Consider the following 25517-nt stretch of genomic DNA (forward strand, 5'->3'; position numbering starts at 1 on the left):
AAAAATTATTATTATTATTATTATAAATTTAAAATATAAATGGAATAGGGTAAGATTAGATTTAAGAGTAAAATTTTATAATGAAACTGAGGTAGATGCTTGCATAAGTGCATGGAGACTTGATGGATTATTTAGGAAATTATATGAATAAGAGAACATTAGGTAAATGGTAAGGCAGAGACAGCACCTTAGACAAAGTTAGATTAAGTTAGGTTAGGCTCAGGCACTGAAAGAGTTATTTTAAGTACTGGCATTGGTCGGGTTCAGGTTTTCAGATATACCACAATCACTTAAGAAGGCCAGGAGTTGTTTGTCACATTTTATTTCATATCTTTTTCCTGTACCTTCTTTTTTCGCAAAAATCGTTCCATATATATATATATATATATATATATATATATATATAATTGTGTGTGTGTATATATTATATATATACACAAACACACATTATATATATATATATATATATATGTTATATATATACATAATTGTGTGTGTGTGTATATATTATATATATACACAAACACACACATTATATATATATATATATATATATATATATATATATATATATATATATATATATATATATATATATATATATATATCCGCTGGCGTTGTCCAAGTCAGGAGTGTGATTCACATATCTTCTTGCTTCACCACCCTGTAATGGAATATTGTTTGTTACTAATTCAAATTATCAATGCAATCGGAAATATTGAAAAAATATTGTAACATAATATAGCGTGGGTTGCTCTTATGTGCAACTGACGGTGCTGTTTTTTTTTAAAAAAAAGCATGGTTTTACCTGTCACAAGTGTGGCATCTATACTTATACTCACAAAAATGATGAACGGTATGGTAAACAACATAGTTCAATTGCAATGCAATGTCACACAAAATAATTAAATCAAAATGAAAATAAATCAAAATCTTTGAAAATTTAATTTAACAATGCAATCAGAAACATTGAAAAGGAACAATAACATTTAACATTTAAATATACTTTAGGATATAATCTAGAAGAAAATAAGGACATTGAAATGGTTGATGAACTCGATTTCAATAAAGGACACTATGGGGAACTTTGAAAAATTAGTTAAAGAGTATAATTAGACAGACTTGTTGCTAAGCAGAGGAGTAAATAATGAGATATATGGCAAATTTTGCAAAATATACAATGAAGGCACACAAACGTTCATACCCAAACAGAGCAAAATGCTAGGTAAGAACAAAGTAGTTGGCCCGGAGGGGAAGGGAGATACCCACAAGACTGGAATACAAGTCATTAACAAGCACACAAGTACTACACCACACAATAACCGCACTACTACCAGAACTGGACGAATCACTACCAGAAGAACACACCCAAAATGGAAATGGAAATAAACAATCACAGGGCAGAGAACTACTGAGATCCTGTGACAAATTCTCGCTCAGTCAGCAGATAACAGAACCGACTAGGAATGAAAACACGCTGAACAAAAAAGTTACGTTCCGTCTAATTACCACAAGCTACACAAGCTTCAGAAAGCTTCAGAAAGCTTATGTTAGTAATGAATAAATATGATATATTTACTCATTATAATGTTGGTGCTGAATGTACAACACGAAAAAACATAATTTTAATCTGAAAAAGTATATTTTTATTAAGAAATTAGACGAAAATAAAGAGCTGGTGACGCCAATTAAAGTCGACGATCCAAGCGTCGGTTAGGTTAGGTTAGGTTAGGTTAGGTTTGGTTAGGTTTGGTTTGGTTAAGTTAAGTTAGGTTAGGTTAGGTTAGGTTAGGTTAGGTTAGTTTAGGTTAGGTCAGCCTAACCTAACATATCATATTTATTCATTACTAACGTATTGCCAGGAAGCTTTCTGAAGCTTTCTGAAGCTTGTGTAGCTTGTGGTAATTAGACGGACCCTATAAATTCACTAGAATGCATCCAGCGAACAATGATGAGCTAATCAGAGACATTACTGTCTCAGACACTACGTACTTGGACCACAAGCTCATTGAAGTGCAAACTAACATCAATAACGGTAGTAGGCCCAAGAGAAACAACAAGCGAGAAGGGCTATTCAATAAATTCAATTTTAATAATAAAAGGATAGACAGGGAGAAAATAAACAGTGAACTTATAAACATTCAATGGGAAAATGTTCTAGGTAATAAAAATCCTACACAAGGAATAGAAAAACTGACTTCTGAAGCCTATGAAGTCTGTCTGAAACATGTTCCTTTGAGGAAAGCCAGAAAGAGGTCCAACGTCGAAAAAGAAAGCAGACGACACTACAAAAATAGAAAAAAGTTACGGTCCGTCTAATTACCACAAGCTACACAAGCTTCAGAAAGCTTCAGAAAGCTTATGTTAGTAATGAATAAATATGATATATTTACTCATTATAATGTTGGTGCTGAATGTACAACACGAAAAAACATAATTTTAATCTGAAAAAGTATATTTTTATTAAGAAATTAGACGAAAATAAAGAGCTGGTGACGCCAATTAAAGTCGACGATCCAAGCGTCGGTTAGGTTAGGTTAGGTTAGGTTTGGTTAGGTTTGGTTTGGTTAAGTTAAGTTAGGTTAGGTTAGGTTAGGTTAGGTTAGGTTAGTTTAGGTTAGGTCAGCCTAACCTAACATATCATATATATTCATTACTAACGTATTGCCAGGAAGCTTTCTGCAGCTTTCTGTAGCTTGTGTAGCTTGTGGTAATTAGACGGACCCTATAAATTCACTAGAATGCATCCAGCGTAGGATGACAAAGCTAATCCCCCAAATTAGAAACCTGTCATAATGAAGAAAGATTGACAAAGTTTAAGCTACATTCCCTGGGAAGGTTGAAGAATCAGGGGTGACATGATTGTACAAGTCGATGAATAGACATAACAAAGGGGATATTAATATTATTGGGTTGGTGGATATGAATAGGAGCTGCCTCGTATGGGCCAATAGGCCTTCTGCAGTTACCTTCATTCTTATGTTCTTATGTCATTAATACTTCATCCCGGGTAATGTCTTTGCAAGGAACCCATCCTCCTGAAATTTAATTTAGTTTAAAATTCATTGTATCGGGGGACAGGAAGCCGGAGTGTATTTATACACGTTAGACTTTTATCAAGGCCACCCACTACGTCCCCAGGGAGGAATTACTGACCCCACCCAGGATGCAACTCCACAACTCCACAACAAACTGGCTAACTCCTAAGTACTTACTTACTGGTAGATGAACAGGTGCATTAGGGGAAAGAAAATATGTCCCACCCGGAATACTCGTATCACATTATCAACCTTTCACGACTCACTTGCACATTGCCTGACTCTTGGTTTATGATGGAATGCAGGCTATGACGTTTAAATTAGGATTTCCTGGGAGGAGTTGTATATAGGTAAGTGTAGTGTGGGCAGTGTTGTCAAGGGAGGTGGTGTAATTGTTGCATTCACCTTGCAAGTTGAACTGGTAGCAATGCTGGTGCCCCTTAAAATGATTGAAAACATTATAGTAGACAGCTAAATATTTTCAGACTCAATTTCTTAACTACTAGCATTAAATAGATTACAATCAAATAATGACCTACCTGTTTCCAAAGCTAGACAGACATATATATATATATATATATATATATATATATATATATATATATATATATATATATATATATATATATATATATATATATATATATATATATGTCGTACCTAGTAGCCAGAACTCACTTCTGAGCCTACTATGCAAGGCCCGATTTGCCTAATAAGCCAAGTTTTCATGAATTAATTGCTTTTCGACTACCTAACCTACCTAACCTAACCTAACCTAACTTTTTCGGCTACCTAACCTAACCTAACCTATAAAGATAGGTTAGGTTAGGTTAGGTAGGGTTGGTTAGGTTCAGTCATATATATACGTTAATTTTAACTCCAATAAAAAAAAATTGACCTCTTACATAATGAAATGGGTTGCTTTATCATTTCATAAGAAAAAAATTAGAGAAAATATATTAATTCAGGAAAACTTGGCTTATTAGGCAAATCGGGCCTTGCATTGTAGGCTGAAAAGTGAGTTCTGGCTACTAGGTACGACATATATATATATATATATATATATATATATATATATATATATATATATATATATATATATATATATATATGTCGTACCTAGTAGCCAGAACGCACTTCTAAGCCTACTATGCAAGGCTAGATTTGCCTAATAAGCCAAGTTTTCCTGAATTAATATAATTTCTCTAATTTTTTTCTTATGAAATGATAAAGCTACCCATTTCATTATGTATGAGGTCAATTTGTTTTATTGGAGTTAAAATTAACGTAGATATACGACCGAACCTAACCAACCCTACCTAACCTAACCTAACCTATTTTTATAGGTTAGGTTAGGTTAGGTAGCCGAAAATGTTAGGTTAGGTTAGGTTAGGTAGGTTAGGTAGTCGAAAAAGCATTAGTTCATGAAAACTTGGCTTATTAGGCAAATCGGGCCTTGCATAGTAGGCTGAGAAGTGCGTTCTGGCTACTAGGTACGACATATATATATATATATATATATATATATATATATATATATATATGTCGTACCTAATAGCCAGAACGCACTTCTCAGCCTACTATTCAAGGCCCGATTTGCCTAATAAGCCAAGTTTTCATGAATTAATGTTTTTTCGTCTACCTAACCTACCTAACCTAACCTAACCTAGCTTTTTTTTGCTACCTAACCTAACCTTACCTATAAATATAGGTTAGGTTAGGTTAGGTAGGGTTGATTAGGTTCGGTCATATATCTACGTTAATTTTAACTCCAATAAAATAAAATTGACCTCATACATAGAGAAAAGGGTTGCTTTATCATTTCATAAGAAAAAAATTATAGTAAATATATTAATTCAGGAAAACTTGGCTTACTAGGCAAATCGGGCCTTGAATAGTAGGCTGAGAAGTGAGTTCTGGCTACTAGGTACGACATATATATATATATATATATATATAGACATATGTCGTACCTAGTAGCCAGAACGCACTTCTCTGCCTACTATGCAAGGCCAGATTTGCCTAATAAGCCAAGTTTTAATGAATTAATTGTTTTTCGACTACCTAACCTACCTAACCTAACCTAACCTAACTTTTTCGGCTACCTAACCTATAAAGATAGGTTAGGTTAGGATAGGTAGGGTTGGTTAGGTTTGGTCATTTATCTACGATAATTTTAACTCCAATAAAAAAAAATTGACCTCATACATAATGAAATGGGTAGCTTTATCATTTCATAAGAAAAAAATTTGAGAAAATATATTAATTCAGGAAAACTTGGCTTATTAGGCAAATCGGGCCTTGCATAGTAGGCCGAGAAGTGTGTTCTGGCTACTAGGTACGACATATATATATATATATATATATATATATATATATAATTTTCTCAGTACTTCGAGAACACTACATTCTCCCACATATATCAAACTGATGCCTGCGACGTAGAGAACGCTCGGGTAAAGTGGACATGACTCTTACAGCAGGCGTGGGAGAAATATAAGGGGGGAAACACCGTCACATTATAACTTCCATTCAACACCCATTGTTTCGTGTTCTGTCTTGTGTTGATGATGTTGTTGTTGTTAAAGATTTAGCTATTCAGGACGGAGTGTCCATGTAGCACGGGCTATGGTGAGCCCGTAATTGAGTTTGGTGATATACATGATAACCTTTTTCCTGTGATATTTAGGTCTAAGTTTAAAATGGAGGAGAGGACTTCTTCTTTTTCCCTGCTTATTTTGTCGCTTCTGTTTTATTGCACTGGTTTTAATCTTTTTTTATTAACATTATCTTGGTGGCGGATGTAGATGCAGAATGCTCACTAATGAGTCCCATTCCTCAACAACTTTTCTAATTATTATAGTAGCGGTGGAATGTGCATCTAATGCAGCTGCTGTCGTTGGATTAATGTTGAGTTTGATGCGCAGGGGTTCAGTAGCTTCACATTCTAGTAAGTAGTGCAATAGCGGCGCCTCTGCCTCAGTTTCACAGATGTGACACTCTTTAACTATTGGGTTCATTACCTCCCAGCAGCACTTGTACCCAAGTCTGAGTCTGTGTATGGCTACTGCAATGTCTCTGGATATCTTTTTGCCAGGCTTGAAAGAGGAGTAACCAGTGGCTTGTTCATACCATATCGCAGTGGATCTTCCTTCCGCTACTTTGGCTCTGTGGCGACTTTTGATAGTTGAGATTATTTTCTTCTTGATTTGCTCCTTTATCTGTGAGAAACTTGGAGGGATTTGAACCTGTACAACAGGTAGAGCAGTGGCAGTTTTTGCTAGTGAGTTTGCCTTTTCATTACCCTTTATGCCAATGTGACTTGGTATCCAATTTAGGGTGATTGACAGCCCTCGATTATGGGCATCTTTTCCTATATGTTGAATTTCTGTGAGGAGATGTATATTATCTCTGTGCTGACTGGATAACAATGCCTGGAGCGAAGATTTAGAGTCTGTATGAATGATGACATCATGTAAATTATTCTCAATTGTATAGTTTATTGCCTCCTTCAGGGCATATAATTCTGTTTGCAATGTTGAGCACCCACTATTCATGCTCCAGTAAGCTTCATGGTTGGTAGTGTAAACTGCTGCCCCAGCAGAACCTTTTTCTTGATCAACTGATCCGTCTGTGAAGATGTGAGTCGTTGTGGGTCTAGAGATAGTTTCCATTTGTTGCTCTATTACTTCCTTGAGCCTCTGCAGGTCACATGCTGATTTTTTAACTGATAATCTTTCAATGATTATCTTTAGAGTCGATTCTTCCCATGGAGGAGGCTGTCGAAAGTGTTGATATGGTCTATCTTCCCCTTTGTTTTTAATGGTCCATTTCATGTCCATTTTCTCTAAAATCTTGACCACATTATCCATCCATGAGCTTGTTCTATACTGTAGGTTTTTCTGAAAGGATCTCTGTATGCTGTCTTTGATTGACAGCCTGGCAGTTGTTCCAGTAAGTTTTCCTATTATGGTGGCTATCCTTTGTTTCATCCTGTTTTCTAATGCTGGTAAATTTGTTTCCAATCTAAGGTTCTCTCTACGCGTCCATATAGGTGCTCCAAGCATTGTTCGCAGAGCATCATTTTGAGACACTTCCAGTTTCTCCCACTGGTTATCACTGAGGGATGTAAGAGCAGGAGCAGCATAGTCGATGAGTGACCTAACTGCTTGAACGTAGTACATTTTGAGTACTGGTAGAGATGCACCCTCTCTAAGACTGGTCAGAGAGCGCAAAACTGAGTTTCTGGCTTTACAGCGTTGCCGAAGATATTCAATTTCTTGAGTGAATTTCAACTGGTTGTCTATTATGACTCCTAGGTATTGAAAAGAGGTAACCCACTCAATTTCTTGTCCTTGTATTGCCAGCCTGATGTCTTGAGTTCTCATTTTAACGGCCATTGCTTTTGTTTTATTGCTGTTTATTTTCACTGCTATGCGTTCCGCTTCCTTGCCGATAATATCTAGGGATTTTTGTGCATGGTTCCTTCCACCTTTGCCATTGATGATGACCACAAAGTAGTCAACACATCAATGTGTTGATGAAATTAATACCCTATTAATACCACCTCACCCCATCCACCTCACTCAAATGTAGATATAAACAAATCGGAGATGTGTAAGTTCTATTTAGTTGTGTATGTGTAAAGTCTTTGAAAATGTAATAAGTTTTACGAAACGTGCTCAAGTGTCGCGTTAGACTAGAAATAAAAATGAATTTTGGAGAATTGATTTTTTAATTACCACCAACAGTGAAAAGAAATGTACGAAAGATCGAGAAAATTCGTGTTAGAATTATTAATCTTACTTTTTTGGTCATATTTATTAATATATATATATATATATATATATATATATATATATATATATATATATATATATTAATAATGCTACTTCCTTCCAGCTACTGGAAGGAAGATGTTTGAGATATATATATCTCGAACTATCTACTTCTTTTGTAAGGTCTGATGGCGTAGTGGGTTAAAGCATACTAGTTATGCCAGCTACTGGAAGGTAGTTGTGCTTTCTGGGTTCGAGTCCCACTGGTGGGTGTTGTCCAAAGATTGTTTATCTTCACTTGTGGTTTATGCAAGTATAGGCTTATATATATATATATATATATATATATATATATATATATATATATATATATATATATATATATATATAGATATATATATATATATATATATATATATGTCGTACCTAGTAGCCAGAATGCACTTTTCGGCCTAGTATGCAAGGCCCAATTTGCCTAATAAGCCAAGTTTTCCTGAATTAATATATTTTCTCTAATTTTTTTCTTATGAAATGATAAAGCTACCCATTTCATAATGTATGAGGTCAATTTTTTTTTATTGGAGTTAAAATTAGCGTAGATATATGACCGAACCTAACCAACCCTACCTAACCTAACCTAACCTATCTATATAGGTTAGGTTAGGTTCGGGAGCCGAAAAAGTTAGGTTAGGTTAGGTTAGGTAGGTTAGGTAGTCGAAAAACAATTAATTCGTGAAAACTTGGCTTACTAGGCAAATTGGGCCTTGCATAGTAGGCTGAGAAGTGCGTTCTGGCTACTAGGTACGACATATATATATATATATATATATATATGTCGTACCTAGTAGCCAGAATGCACTTCTCGGCCTACTATGCAAGGCCCGATTTGCATAATAAGCCAGGTTTTCATGAATTAATATATTTTCTAATTTGTTTTTCTTATGAAATGATAAAGCTACCCATTTCATTATTTATGAGGTCAATTTTTTTTATTGCAGTTAAAATTAACGTAGATATATGACCGAACCTAACCAACCCTACCTAACCTAACCTAACCTATCTCTATGGGTTAGGTTAGGTTAGGTAGCCGAAAAAGTTAGGTTAGGTTAGGTTAGGTAGGTTAGGTAGTCGAAAAAAAACAATTAATTCATGAAAACTTGGCTTATTAGGCAAATTGGGCCTTGCATAGTAGGCTGAGAAGTGCGTTCTGGCTACTAGGTACGACAAATATATATATATATGTCGTACCTAGTAGCCAGAACTCACTTCTCAGCCTACTATTCAAGGCCCGATTTGCCTAATAAGCCAAGTTTTTCTGAATTAATATATTTAGTATAATTTTTTTCTTATGAAATGATAAAGCAACCCTTTTCTCTATGTATAAGGTCATTTTTTTTTATTGGAGTTAAAATTAACGTAGATATATGACCGAACCTAACCAACCCTACCTAACCTAACCTAACCTATATTTATAGGTAAGGTTAGGTTAGGTAACCAAAAAAAGCTAGGTTAGATTAGGTTAGGTAGGTTAGGTAGACGAAAAAACATTAATTCATGAAAACTTGGCTTATTAGGCAAATCGGGCCTTGAATAGTAGGCTGAGAAGTGCGTTCTGGCTATTAGGTACGACATATATATATATATATATATATATATATATATATATATATATATATATATATATATATATATATATATATATATATATATATATATATATATATATATATATGTCGTACCTAGTAGCCAGAACGCACTTTTCAGCCTACTATGCAAGGCCCGATTTGCCTAATAAGCCTAGTTTTCATGAATTAATGTTTTTTCGACTACCTAACCTACCTAACCTAACCTAACCTAACGTTTTCGGCTACCTAACCTAACCTAACCTATAAAGATAGGTTAGGTTAGGTTAGGTAGGGTTGGTTAGGTTCGGTCATATATCTACGTTAATTTTAACTCCAATAAAAAAAAATTTCCCTCATACATAATAAAATGGGTAGCTTTATCATTTCATAAGAAAAAAATTAGAGAAAACATATTAATTCAGGAAAACTTGGCTTATTAGGCAAATCGGGCCTTGCATAGTAGTCCAAAAAGTGCGTTCTGGCTACTAGGTACGACATATATATATATATATATATATATATATGTCGTACCTAGTAGCCAGAACTCACTTCTGAGCCTACTATTCAAGGCCCGATTTGCCTAATAAGCCAAGTTTTCATGAATTAATTGCTTTTCGACTACCTAACCTACCTAACCTAACCTAACCTAACTTTTTCGGCTACCTAACCAAACCTAACCTATAAAGATAGGTTAGGTTAGGTTAGGTAGGGTTGGTTAGGTTCGGTCATATATCAACGTTAATTTTAACTCCAATAAAAAAAATTGACCCCTTACATAATGATATGGGTAGCTTTATCATTTCATAAGAAAAAAAATTAGAGAAAATATATTAATTCATGAGAACTTGGCTTATTAGGCAAATCGGGCCTTGCATTGTAGGCTGAAAAGTGAGTTCTGGCTACTAGGTACGACATATATATATATATATATATATATATATATATATATATATATATATATATATATATATATATATATATATATATATATATATATATATATATATGTCGTACCTAGTAGCCAGAACGCACTTCTCAGCCTACTATGCAAGGCCCGATTTGCCTAATCAGCCAAGTTTTCCTGAATTATTATATTTTCTCTATTTTTTTTTTCTTATGAAATGATAAAGCTAACCATTTCATTATGTATGAGGTCAATTTTTTTTTATTAGAGTTAAAATTAATGTAGATATATGACCGAACCTAACCAACCCCACCTAACCTAACCTAACCTATCTTTATAGGTTAGGTTGGGTTAGGAAGCGGAAAAAGTTAGGTTAGGTTAGGTTAGGTAGGTTAGGTAGTCGAAAAAACATTAATTCATGAAAACTTGGCTTATTAGGCAAATCGGGCCTTGCATAGTAGGCCAAGAAGTGAGTTCTGGCTATTAGGTACGACATATATATATATATATATATATATATATATATATATATATATATATATATATATATATATATATATATATATATGTATATATATATATATATATATATATATATATATATATATATATATATATATATATATATATTGTGACGGTGTTTCCCCCCTTATATTTCTCCCACGCCTGCTGTAAGAGTCATGTCCACTTTACCCGAGCGTTCTCTACGTTGCAGGCATCAGTTTGATATATGTGGGAGAATGTAGTGTTCTCGAAGTACCGAGAAATTTATAAAAGAAGAATATTTTGGCCTGTGGTAAAGGCCCTTTAGGAAGCCAATATGGCGCTGGCTCTTCTGTTTTGCCGCCAAAACTGTGTGACGTCAGTGACACCAGATTGGTCACAGATAGCGACGTGGCACAGGGAGCCAATGAAAACCTCCCATGGCGAATATGACGTCACGAAGGAAGGGGGGTCCGGTCAGAGCGACACGGTGGCGCCATCAGTCTAAGACAGCATGTCAAGGAGGTCGGACGTGCGCTGGGGAGTCCTGTCAGTTGGACAGTTTGCCCCGTCTCCGGAGGACTTACGCATCACCCGTGGTCTGCCATCACCTGTGGGGTCTTCCTTCGTTCATGTGTTGGACCAGAGAAGGAATTGACAGAATATTGAGCAACAAGTGCTCCATGGACAGGTGTTGTGCAAGAGTGGAGTCTAGGCAGCGACGTATGCGACGGCTGATAGCTTCACAGTGATGACGTAGCGGCTGGGCCAATCCTCCGTGAGGGAATCAGTCTGACACGACACGTCAAGGTAATCGGATGTGTGAAGATTGATCCTGTCAATCAGACAGTTATACGCCACTCCCGTGGATCTTACGCGCCACCCGTAGTCTGCAAGTAATCCAGAGGTCTTCCTTCATTCCATGTGTGGACCGAAGAGGGAATTGACGGAATATTGAGCATCAAGTGCTCCAGGGTCGGGTGCTGTGCAGGTGAAGTCTAGGCAGTATCGTCTGGGATGTCTGATAGCTTCACAGTGACGACGTAGCGGCTGGGCCAATCCACTGGGAAGCAGTGAAAGAAGACACTAATCTGGAATCTGAACGACTGCAGCCGAGACGTAGGCAGGCAGCCGTTATCGGGAGGAGAAGTTGACGGCCGGGAGACCAACTCCAACCCTACAAGACGTGGAGGAGGGGCACGGACCCGCGGAGGACGGAACACGGAGACGAGGCGTTTATGGTGGGACGTTGATTGAGTTCCTGGAGGACACGACAGGGTGTGTGTGGGGGCGTTCCCTACACGAGGCAGGAGCCTGGACCAGGAGCTACAACTCAACTCTCACCGGAGGATAGGTGGAAGTAGGTGATTCTAGTTTCCCTCCCAATTCCCCTTTAGTCAGCTATATTATTTAGCCAGAGTATTTTGTATGTCGTGAGCAAGGCTCACCTATGTCACAGTAAGGCACAAGGTGCAGAGTGGGGCTACATAGAGTCCTCACGGTATTTATGATTATTATTGGTGTGTGCAGACACCCGGAGTAATTGATGAATTTACTGTGTTGATAATGTCTTTCATGAGACTTTAATATGATCATTTAGTGAGAGAATACATATATAAATGTGCCAGTATTTGGTGATAGGCTAAGTGCCCAGTAACTATATTATTACCATTTTTGATATCTATGATTTATCTATATATATATATATATATATATATATATATATATATATATATATATATATATATATATATATATATATATATATGTCGATGCTTGTGTATTGAATAACCATTCATGTGTGCAGTGATTAATGGAATATTCGCCCACGAAAGGAATTACTGAGAACTCCAGTGATATATACTTGCATACGTTATCATTAAATGAAGGGCAGTGTGTTATACCATGATAGTGAATTATTGTGTCCATTAATATAGAAATGTTTGATTGAGCTCAAGATCAGTGCAGCGAAGTATTTACGTGCTATTGTCGCAAATATTGTGTGTTTGAACATTTAGTGATCCTTGAGAATTTAAAGAAACAGGCGCCTCACGCCTCAAATAAACGAACATTCACGCGGTGGGAGTCGCCCAGCTGATTTTGACATTGATGTGAGGGGGAGCATTGCCGGCTTGGCGAGTTAGTGATTATTCGTGAGAACGAGCGACTTCCGCGTGAAATGGCTGTTTGCTTATTGATATAATCTTGTGATGTCTTGAGTTTTAAGTAAAATACAAAGTACATTGGTGTTTATATCATCCCCTCCATATTTCTTGTGGCTATATAATACCTGAAAGGAAATAGAGTGATAGAAATAAATACCTGCCTGATATCAGATCTATTGAGTGTGTTCTTGCAACTGCTACCACAATCCAACAAAACCACTGACGTGTTACTGGACACGGGAAACACCAGTTGGCGACCTTGTGGTTAGTAGTATAGCCCATGCCGGGGCGGGTACACAGCAGTTAAGAGAACAAGCTGTGTTCCCACTCCTTCTCGATCAGAGGCTGGTTGGGATTGACTGGGATACTCTCCTGGCGTACAGTGGCGCCGCGAGGATAGAGTGAAGACCCGCAGGGCTACGGTGAGTGATCTTGGGTATACTGTTACTCGCCACTCTAATACGGTGAAACCCGACATTGGCGACCTCGCCAGGATAACGATCAAGATAATGGTTACAGTTGTGGTACTTTGCAGTGGTATTAGGTATCAGGTGCAGGTTATCACTCATAGCACAAGATGGAGGATGATAAAGTAACAAGGTTCATTGACACTAGAGATGAGCAGGTGCTGGAGGAGTGCACCAAGGCACAGTTACAGTCAATAGCAGACCATTTTGGGATAAAGCTGAGATCTTCCAAAGTGGGAGAGAAAAGACTGGAGATCATGGCACAGCTCAGAGCATGAGATGAAGCTTTGGGGGAGGAATGGCCACAAACACCTGCCAGTATGGGAGAACACCTGAGCATTGGTGGAAGCAGCAGGGGATCCAGCGGCAGCAGGCGCAGCGTTAAGCTGGAGATAATGAAGCTGCAGCTGGAGGCACAGCTGAGAAGGGAAGAGCGAGAAGCAGAAGCACAGCAGCGCAAAGAAGAGCGAGAAGCAGAAGCACAGCAGCGCAAAGAAGAGCGAGAGGCACAGCAGCGCAAAGAAGAGCGAGAAGCACAGCAGCGCAAAGAAGAGCGAGAGGCACAGCAGCGCAAAGAAGAGCGAGAAGCACAGCTGCGCAGGGAAGAACAGGAGCGAGTAGCACAGCTGCGCAGGGAAGAACAAGAGCGAGAAGCACAGCTAAGGCGAGAGGAGCGCGAGCGAAAAGCTAGGCTGAGACGGCATGAGATAGAAGCTAACAAGGAGGTGGAGCTGAAGCGAGCTGAGCTAGGGCTAGGTACACCTGCTCCGCCGCAACAGGAAGACCGCCGAGTGAGGGAGCGAGATCTGCCGGTCTTTGTACCAAATGAAGCTGAAGGTTTCTTCGACCACTTCGAGAAGATCGCTACCTTGAAGAAGTGGCCGAGGGCGGAGTGGGCGGAGCTGGTTCAGAGTAGGCTCACCAGTGAAGCTCGTGAAGCCTACAATATGCTCGACCTCCAAGAGTGTACCAACTACGGTGCTGTAAAGAGAGCTGTGCTCCACTCGTTCAAGTTAACGCCGGAATGTTACAGGAAGAGATTCAGGGAATGTACCCGTTCGCCAGGAAAATCTTATGCAGAGACGGTGAGGGACATGGAGAGAAAGTTCCTGAAGTGGCTGGAGTCTGAAGGAGCGAAGTCGGCTGAAGAGGTCAAGAGGCTTATGGTCATGGAGACGTTTATGTCCGTGCTCTCTCCTGAGATCAGGGTGAGAGTAAAGGAGGCGGATATTAAGGACCTGAGAGCCGCGGCCGACAGAGCTGGCATGCTGGAAGAAGCCCTGCGACCACACCGTGAGGGACGGCACCGACCGCCCATACACTTCGGATATGGTAGAAGATATAGAAGGACGGACGGATGGAGGACAGGAGCGAGTTCTCCTGAGTCCCACCTCTCAAGTGGAGACAGGAGAGGCTCAAAGAGTGCTGTGGAGCCGGTAAAGTAGTCCCAAGCTGAGAGCTCTGGAGTTGTTGCCGAAACGGAGGAGTCGATGAGTGGCGCGAGGAAGATCCACAGAAGAAGAAGGATCCGCTGCTACAACTGCAGAATATTCGGACACGTCGCGCGGGAATGCAGACACCTTGAGCAGCGGGGGAATGTGGCTTTCGTGAGGGTCGAGGACCAGATGGCCGAGAGGGTGCGGGGTGAACCTGTACTGAGTGGGGAGAAAAGAGTTCACCCATTCGTGTGTGAGGGAACTGTAAGGATGGAGGACGCAGACCCCATTCCTGTGACAATATTAAGAGACACTGGGGCAGATTTTACCCTGGTGAGCGAAACCCTGTTCCCCGAGGGTTACGAGAGTACCAGTGTGGGGGTGGCAGTGTGACCACTGTGGGAGGCCCAGTGAGGATGTCCCTACACCAGGTGACTCTGAATTCTGATTATGGCTGCCAGACCCTAGTGGTGGGGGTCTGTGCATCAATGCCCAAGATGGAGGCATAAGTCATCCTCGGAAATGAAGCATGTGGAGGATATGTCCTCCCGAATCTCGCGAAGGGCGAGGAGTGCTTAGAGCACTATAAGGAGACAGGTGGAGTGTTAAACGCCTGTGGGGACGAGAAAGGAATCGCCACGGCGGCGTCCCCGGTTTGTGCTGTGATTCCGAGGCAGTGCAACGGACACGGAGGGTGTGAATCTGATGGGGCCGAGGAGACGTCCGACAGTCTGGAAATCGATCACCTCTTCATGGAACCCGGAGAACGAGTGGAGGGCAAAGGCAGCCCGGATGGTGAGTTACAGGTGACCCTCACCAGTTCTCTAGGGGTAGACCGCACTCGTCTTGGAGAGTTGCAGCAGATAGAGTTCCCCGAATTGATTCATGAGGCCAATGGAGGACGTGTTGGTCCTGAGAGGGCCACTTATTTTTACATACAGGACGGCATGCTGATGAGAGTGTTCTGCACAGAGCAGGGAACTGAAGGTGATGAAGCAGTATGCCCTGCGTTGTTTGCCATGCGTAACGCAGTGGTAGGATCGTTAGGGTTCTCACCTTTCCAGCTGGTGTATGGACGAGAGGTGCAAAGTCCTCTGTCCATGCTGCAGGAACAATGGACATCAGGAGTGACCGTGGGAACGGTCAACGGATACGTAAGGAGCGTCTCGCATTGGCGGCAGGAATACTGGTTGGAAATTAAACTCATCCGATGGGAAGACTACGTAGTAGCAGATGCCCTGTCCTGTATACACTAACCAGACATGACTCTTATTTTAAGGGGAGGGGTATGTGACAGTGTTCCCCCCCCCCCTTATATTTCTCCCACGCCTGCTGTAAGAGTCATGTCCACTTTACCCGAGCGTTCTCTACGTTGCAGGCATCAGTTTGATATATGTGGGAGAATGTAGTGTTCTCGAAGTGCCGAGAAATTGATAAAAGAAGAGTATTTTGGCCTGTGGTATAGGCCCTTTAGGAAGCCAATATGGTGCTGGCTCTTCTGGTTTGCCGCCAAAACTGTGTGACGTCAGTGACACCAGATTGGTCACCGACAGCGACGTGGCACAGGGAGCCAATGAAAACCTCCCATGGCGAATATGACGTCACGAAGGAAGGGGTGTCCGGTCAGAGCGCCACGGCGGCGCCATCAGTCTAAGACAGCACGTCAAGGAGGTCGGACGTGTGCTGGGGGGTCCTGTCAGTTGGACAGTTTACCCCGTCTCTGGAGGACTTACGCATCACCCGTGGTCTGCCATCACCTGTGGGTTCTTCCTTCGTTCATGTGCTGGACCAGAGAAGGAATTGACAGAATATTGAGCAACAAGTGCTCCATGGACAGGTGTTGTGCAAAAGTGGAATCTAGGCAGCGACGTATGCGACGGCTGATAGCTTCACAGTGATGACGTAGTGGCTGGGCCAATCCTCTGTGAGGGAATCAGTCTGACACGACACGTCAAGGTGGACGGATGTGTGAAGATTGATCCTGTCAATCTGACAGTAATACGCCACTCCCGTGGATCTTACGCGTCACCCGTAGTCTGCAAGTACGCCAGAGGTCTTCCTTCTTTCCATGTGTGGACCGAAGAGGGAATTGACGGAATATTGAGCATCAAGTGCTCCAGGGTCGGGTGCTGTGCAGGTGAAGTCTAGGCAGTATCGTCTGGGATGTCTGATAGCTTCACAGTGACGACGTAGCGGCTGGGCCAATCCACTGGGAAGCAGTGAAAGAAGACACTAATCGGGAATCCGAACGACTGCAGCCGAGACGTAGGCAGGTAGCCGTTATCGGGAGGAGAAGTTGACGGCCGGGAGACCAACTCCAACCCTACAAGACGTGGAGGAGGGGCACGGACCCGCGGAGGACGGAACACGGAGACGATGCGTTTATGGTGGGACGTTGATTGAGTTCCTGGAGGACACGACAGGGTGTGTGTGGGGGCGTTCCCTACACGAGGCAGGAGCCTGGACCAGGAGCTACAACTCAACTCTCACCGGAGGATAGGTGGAAGTAGGTGATTCTAGTTTCCCTCCCAATTCCCCTTTAGTCAGCTATATTATTTAGCCAGGGTATTTTGTATGTCGTGAGCAAGGCTCACCTATGTCACAGTAAGGCACAAGGTGCAGAGTGGGGCTACATAGAGTCCTCACGGTATTTATGATTATTATTGGTGTGTGCAGACATCCGGAGTAATTGATGAATTTACTGTATTTTGTATGTCGTGAGCAAGGCTCACCTATGTCACATTAAGGCACAAGGTGCAGAGTGGGGCTACAGAGTCCTCACGGTATTTATGATTATTATTGGTGTGTGCAGACACCCGGAGTAATTGATGAATTTACTGTGTTGATAATGTCTTTCATGAGACTTTGATATGATCATTTAGTGAGAGAATACATATATAAATGTATTTAGCCAGGGTATTTTGTATGTCGTGAGCAAGGCTCACCTATGTCACAGTAAGGCACAAGGTGCAGAGTGGGGCTACATAGAGTCCTCACGGTATTTATGATTATTATTGGTGTGTGCAGACACCCGGAGTAATTGATGAATTTACTTTGTTGATAATGTCTTTCATGAGACTTTAATATGATCATTTAGTGAGAGAATACATATATAAATGTGCCAGTATTTGGTGATAGGCTAAGTGCCCAGTAACTATATTATTACCATTATTGATATCTATGATTTATCTATATATATATATATGTCGATGCTTGTGTATTGAATTACCATTCATGTGTGCAGTGATTATTGGAATATTCGCCCACGAAAGGAATTACTGAGAACTCCAGTGATATATTCTTGCATACGTTATCATTAAATGAAGGGCAGTGTGTTATACCATGATAGTGAATTATTGTGTCCATTAATGTAGAAATGTTTGATTGAGTTCAAGATCAGTGCAGCGAAGTATTTACGTGCTATTGTCGCAAATATTGTGTGCTTGAACATTTAGTGATCCTTGAGAATTTAAAGAAACAGGCGCCTCACGCCTCATTTAAACGAACATTCGCGCGGTGGGAGTCGCCCAGCTGATTTTGACATTGACGTGAGGGGAAGCATTGCCGGCTTGGCGAGTTCGTGATTATTCGTGAGAACGAGCGACTTCCGCATGAAATGGCTGTTTGCTTATTGATATAATCTTGTGATGTCTTGAGTTTTAAGTAAAATACAAAGTACATTGGTGTTTATATCATCCCCTCCATATTTCTTGTGGCTATATAATACCTGAAAGGAAATAGAGTGATAGAAATAAATACCTGCCTGATATCAGATCTATTAAGTGTGTTCTTGCAACTGCTACCACAATCCAACAAAACCACTGACGTGTTACTGGACACGGGAAACACCAGTTGGCGACCTTGTGGTTAGTAGTAGAGCCCATGCCGGGGCGGGCACACAGCAGTTAAGAGAACAAGCTGTGTTCCCACTCCTTCTCGATCAGAGGCCGGTTGGGATTGACTGGGATACCCTCCTGGCGTACAGTGGCGCCACGAGGATAGAGTGAAGACCCGCAGGGCTACAGTGAGTGACCTTGGGTATACTGTTACTCGCCCCTCTAATACGGTGAACCCCGACAATATATATATATATATATATATATATATATATATATATATATATATATATATATATATATATATATATATATATATATATATATATATATATATATATATATTAGTATATTTTGGTAGCAGTCTTTCCTGTAGACATATATTATTAAATATGACCGAAAAAGTAAGATTAATAATTCTAACACGAATTTTCTCGATCTTTCGTACATTTCTTTTCACTGTTGGTGGTAATTCAAAAATCAATTCTCCAAAATTCATTTTTATTTCTAGTCTGACGCGACACTTGAGCGCGTTTCGTAAAACTTATTACATTTTCAAAGACTTTACACATACACAACTGAATAGAACTTACACATCTCCGATTTGTTTATATCTACATTTGAGTGAGGTGGATGGGGTGAGGTGGTATTAATAGGGTATTAATTTCATCAACACAAGACAGAACACGAAACAATGGGTATTGAATGGAAGTGATTGTAGAAAGCCTATTGGTCCATATTTCTTGATGCTTCTATATTGGAGCGGAGTCTTGAGGTGGGTAGAATATAGTTGTGCATTAATTGGCTGTTGATTGCTGGTGTTGACTTCTTAATGTGTAGTGCCTCGCAAACGTCAAGCCGCCTGCTATCGCTGTATCTATCGATGATTTCTGTGTTGTTTACTAGGATTTCTCTGGCGATGGTTTGGTTGTGGTAAGAGATTTTATGTTCCTTAATGGAGCCCAGCTGTTGCTTATGCATCGTTAATCGCCTAGAAAGAGATGTTGTTGTCTTGCCTATATACTGGGTTTTTTGGAGGTTACAGTCCCCAAGAGGGCATTTTTACACAGGTACCTGATGTCAGACATCTGCAGGAGCTGAAGGAGGCATTTGAGCAGAGTTCCGTGCTGCGTTTCACTTACGAGATGGAAAAGGATGGGAAGCTGCCCTTTCTAGATGTAACAGCAATGGAAAAGAGCGGAGGTTTCCACACTGCAGTCTTCACTAAGGCAACGAACATAGGAATGTGCCTAAATGCCAACAGCGACTGCCCAGACAGGTACAAGAGGAGTGTTGCTAACGCATATGTCGACCGTGCTCTCAGCCACAGCTCAGAATGGAAGCAAGTCGATGAAGAACTCTGTAGGGTAAGGCAGGTCCTAGTCAACAACGGCTTCTCCAATGGTTTCGTTGAAGACATCATAAGAAGGAAGGCGAAACGCCATACAACCTCTGAAGAGACAACTAACACAACACCTATACCCCCTATTAGACTATTTTACAGGAACTTCTTTTCCACAGCTCATAAAACGGAGGAAAGGGTCATGAAAGATATTGTTAATAGAAACGTTATCCCTACAGACAAAAATCAGAGGATACAACTGACGATTTACTATAAAACCAGAAAAACGGCCAGCCTACTCATGAGAAACTCTCCAGACGTTTTAAAAGAGACCAACGTCGTCTATGCCTTCAAATGCCCTCTTGGGGACTGTAAGCTCCAAAAAAAACAGTATATAGGCAAGACAACAACATCTCTTTCTAGGCGTTTAACGATGCATAAGCAACAGGGCTCCATTAAGGAACATATAATCTCTTCCCACAACCAAACCATCGCCAGAGAAATCCTAGTAAACAACACAGAAATCATCGATAGATACAGCGATAGCAGGCGGCTTGATGTTTGTGAGGCACTACACAGTAAGAAGTCAACACCAGCAATCAACAACCAATTAATGCACAACTATATTCTACCCACCTCAAGACTCCGCTCCAATATAGAAGCATCAAGAAATATGGACCAATAGGCTTTCTACAATCACTTCCATTCAATACCCATTGTTTCGTGTTCTGTCTTGTGTTGATGAAATTAATACCCTATTAATACCACCTCACCCCATCCATCTCACTCAAATGTAGATATAAACAAATCGGAGATGTGTAAGTTCTATTCAGTTGTGTATGTGTAAAGTCTTTGAAAATGTAATTACGAAACGTGCTCAAGTGTCGCGTCAGACTAGAAATAAAAATGAATTTTGGAGAATTGATTTTTGAATTACCACTAACAGTGAAAAGAAATGTACGAAAGATCGAGAAAATTCGTGTTAGAATTATTAATCTTACTTTTTCGGTCATATTTAATAATATATATATATATATATATATATATATATATTATATATATATATATATATATATATATATATATATATATATATATATATATATATATATATATATATATATATATATATATATATATATGTCGTACCTAGTAGCCAGAACGCACTTCTCAGCCTACTATGCAAGGCCCGATTTGCCTGAAAAGCCAAGTTTTCCTGAATTAATATATTTTCTCAAATTTTTTTCTTATGAAATGATAAAGCTACCCATTTCATTATGTATGAGGTCAATTTTTTTTTATTGGAGTTAAAATTAACGTAGACATATGACCGAACCTAACCAACCCTACCTACCTACCTACCCTACTAGCTAGCCGAAAAAGGTAGGTTAGGTTGGGTTAGGTAGGTTAGGTAGTCGAAAAACAATTTATTCATGAAAACTTGGCTTATTAGGCAAATCGGGCCTTGCATAGTAGGCTGAGAAGTGCGTTCTGGCTACTAGGTACGACATATATATATATATATATATATATATATATATATATATATATATATATATATATATATATATATATATATGTCGTACCTAGTAGCCAGAACTCACTTCTGAGCCTACTATGCAAGGCCCGATTTGCCTAATAAGCCAAGTTTTCATGAATTAATTGCTTTTCGACTACCTAACCTACCTAACCTAACCTAACCTAACTTTTTAGGCTACCTAACCTAACCTAACCTATAAAGATAGGTTAGGTTAGGTTAGGTAAGGTTGGTTAGGTTCGGTCATATATCTACGTTAATTTTAACTCCAATAAAAAAAAATTGACCTCTTACATAATGAAATGGGTTGCTTTATCATTTCATAAGAAAAAAAATAGAGAAAATATATTAATTCATGAAAACTTGGCTTATTAGGCAAATCGGGCCTTGCATTGTAGGCTGAAAAGTGAGTTCTGGCTACTAGGTACGACATATATATATATATATATATATATATATATATATATGTCGTACCTAGTAGCCAGAACGCACTTCTCAGCCTACTATGCAAGCCCCGATTTGCTTAATAAGCCAAGTTTTCATGAATTAATTGTTTTTCATCAACCTAACCTACCTAACCTAACCTAACCTAACTTTTTTGGCTACCTAACCTAACCTAACCTATAAAGATAGTTTAGGTTAGGTTAGGTAGGGTTGGTTAGGTTCGGTCATATATCTACGTTAATTTTAACTCCAATTAAAAAAAATTGACCTAATACATAATGAAATGGGTAGCTTTATCATTTCATAAGAAAAAAATTAGAGAAAAAATATTAATTCAGGAAAACTTAGCTTATTAGGCAAATCGGGCCTTGCATAGTAGGCCAAAAAGTGCGTTCTGGCTACTAGGTACGACATATATATATATATATATATATATATATATATATATATATATATATATATATATATAACATATATATGTATATATATATATATATATATATATATATATATATATATATATATATATATATATATATATATATAACATATATATGTATATATATATATATATATATATATATATATATATATATATATATATATAACATATATATGTATATATATATATATATATATATATATATATATATATATATATATATATATATATAACATATATATGTATATATATATATATATATGCGAACAAGCCTGAATGGTCCCCAGGACATATGCAACTGAAAACTCACACCCCAGAAGTGACTCGAACCCATACTCCCAGAAGCAACGCAACTGGTATGTACAAGACGCCTTAATCCACTTGACCATCACGACCGGACAAAATGAGGTGATAGCCGAGGCTATATGAACCACCCCACCGCCGGCACTCGGATAGTTATCTTGGGCATAGCATTTTACCAAATCACCTCATTCTTTGGGGCACACGTGAGGAACACAAATGCGAACAAGCCTGAATGGTCCCCAGGACATATGCAACTGAAAACTCACACCCCAGAAGTGACTCGAACCCATACTCTATATGAACATATGTGGTTCATATAGCCTCGGCTATCACCTCATTTTGTCCGGTCGTGATGGTCAAGTGGATTAAGGCGTCTTGTACATACCAGTTGCGTTGCTTCTGGGAGTATGGGTTCGAGTCACTTCTGGGGTGTGAGTTTTCAGTTGCATATGTCCTGGGGACCATTCAGGCTTGTTCGCATTTGTGTTCCTCACGTGTGCCCCAAAGAATGAGGTGATTTGGTAAAATGCTATGCCCAAGATAACTATCCGAGTGCCGGCGGTGGGGTGGTTCATATAGCCTCGGCTATCACCTCATTTTGTCCGGTCGTGATGGTCAAGTGGATTAAGGCGTCTTGTACATACCAGTTGCGTTGCTTCTGGGAGTATGGGTTCGAGTCACTTCTGGGGTGTGAGTTTTCAGTTATATATATATATATATATATATATATATATATATATATATATATATATATATATATATATATATATATATATATATATATATATATATATATATATATAACATATTTGTTTCCCGTTACATATATATGCATACATATGCGCTATTTCACCATCCCTCTAATTAAAAGCAAAAGTATGTGCGTTGGTTGGTAAGTATAACTTCTAATATATGGTCACTTTGTATATTTATATATCTGCTCAATAATATTAACTATCAGTTGTTTGTTCTTCTATTTGTTCTAGTTCTTTCAATATTACTATTATTAGTTAAATCTTTTTATAAGTTCCTCATTGTATCCAACACCATATTTTCGGATTTTTAAAACTGTCGATTATTATCTATTTTTTACCTTTTGTTCACTTAGATGTTAAATGAAACTGGTAACATCTATACACTCGAGAGATAAATGTGAGGGGTTCATATCACAGCCATACAGTTTATATGCGAAAGGTCTGTGGTCACTGACATACATATTAATTAGTAGGTACAGAGATTGCATATTCAATTAATTTGATTTGTTTAAAATTATATATTTAGAGCATAAGTTTATTTCATTTTCCTTAACTTTTTGTTAATAAATAACATTGTCGTACTCTGTTTAATTATTTCATTATATTTAACTCCATTTTCCTCATTATAAATTAAAATTTAAATATAGAAAGTTTACATATTGTATGTAAGTTCTCACTGCATGGGAACACATGTGTCAACTAAAATCATTTCTATAACACTCAGATATCACATTAGCATGTAATAAAGGATTTATAATTGAGGTTTTAGCCAAAAAGTGTTTAGTGCAATAATATAATTATTCAAAGTTACCCTTCCAAAAATATGCAATTTATGATATTTATAAATTTTTATAAAATCAACAAATGGACTTTGGACTAAAATGTCTCAACACTTTTGTAGAAGCACAAACACTACATATAAGGTGTAATTTGCATGTAAATTGATTAATAAATGAAAGCTGAGAAACACCTTGAAGTTGTAAATTACTTACCTAAGTAAAATAAGATCAAAGTTCGGCCACCTGTAGCCGAGTTTGACATCGACCTATTTCGTTCATAATTGGCACCCTTGCAGATAGGCATCCATTGAGCAAGGTGTGCAAGTTCCATGCACATCGCCTGATAACAAACGAAAAAAAAAAAATTGTAAAAAAAAATATATATATATATATATATATATATATATATATATATATATATATATATATATATATATATTATATATATATATATATATATCCTGCACATACATATTACAGTTATTACCAACTATCAAATTATAACACTAAAACATACTAACCTATTGACATTGGTCCGAATTGTGGGTCCTCAAGGTGGCACTGCATTGGGCACTAGTAGGCACCTGCATGATTGCTGGATCACCTTCCTCAGGAGCCCGTCTCGGCTTGTTGGAGGGAGGGAGGTCTAGGAAGGTGTGTGAGGAGGGTCTAGGAGGGTTGAGGAAGGTGTGTGAGGAAGGTTGAGGTGGTGTGAGAGGAATGGTGAGGAGGTGTGGTGCGCCACCATCTCTCACTGGATATTATTACTCTTCGCGCTAAAGCGGCTTTCTTTTACTGATAAAGACGGCGACCGACTGCCAGATTTGCTGCTCTTATCTTCTGGCACTATCTCTTTATAAGAGTTTGTGCAGTAGAGCAACAATGCGCTATTACCAGGAACGATAATGGAGCGTGCATCAGAACACTCCGCACCCTATCAGACACACGAGGTGACTGGGGGCTGGGACCTCCCCTATAGCACAGCAAGGGATGAGAAGGTTGCCAATGAGTGTATATTTACTTGCATGCATCGATATTTACGACGTTATTACGAAAAATTTGACGTTTAGAACGTACGACGCAATACTCTTGGCGCGCCACAGCCGCGGGGCACTGGATTCTGCACAATTACGCATGGAAATGTACCATAAATGCTTTAATTTATATCATAACATTATCGGGT

At 38.9% G+C, this 25517-nt stretch overlaps 1 long non-coding RNA gene across 1 annotated transcript; it reads right to left on the reverse strand.

The window, feature by feature from the left end:
* Window positions 1–608: 608 nt before the first annotated feature.
* LOC138365430 (uncharacterized) lies at window positions 609–25262 on the reverse strand. Its single transcript, XR_011228809.1, has 3 exons — window positions 24856–25262; window positions 24548–24674; window positions 609–664 (listed from the first exon to the last, which is right to left on the reverse strand). It is a non-coding gene; the product is annotated as an uncharacterized lncRNA (long non-coding RNA).
* Between the last annotated feature and the right edge of the window lie 255 nt (window positions 25263–25517).

This window comes from Procambarus clarkii, chromosome 16 (genome assembly GCF_040958095.1).
Source record: "Procambarus clarkii isolate CNS0578487 chromosome 16, FALCON_Pclarkii_2.0, whole genome shotgun sequence".
NCBI lineage: Eukaryota > Metazoa > Arthropoda > Malacostraca > Decapoda > Cambaridae > Procambarus > Procambarus clarkii.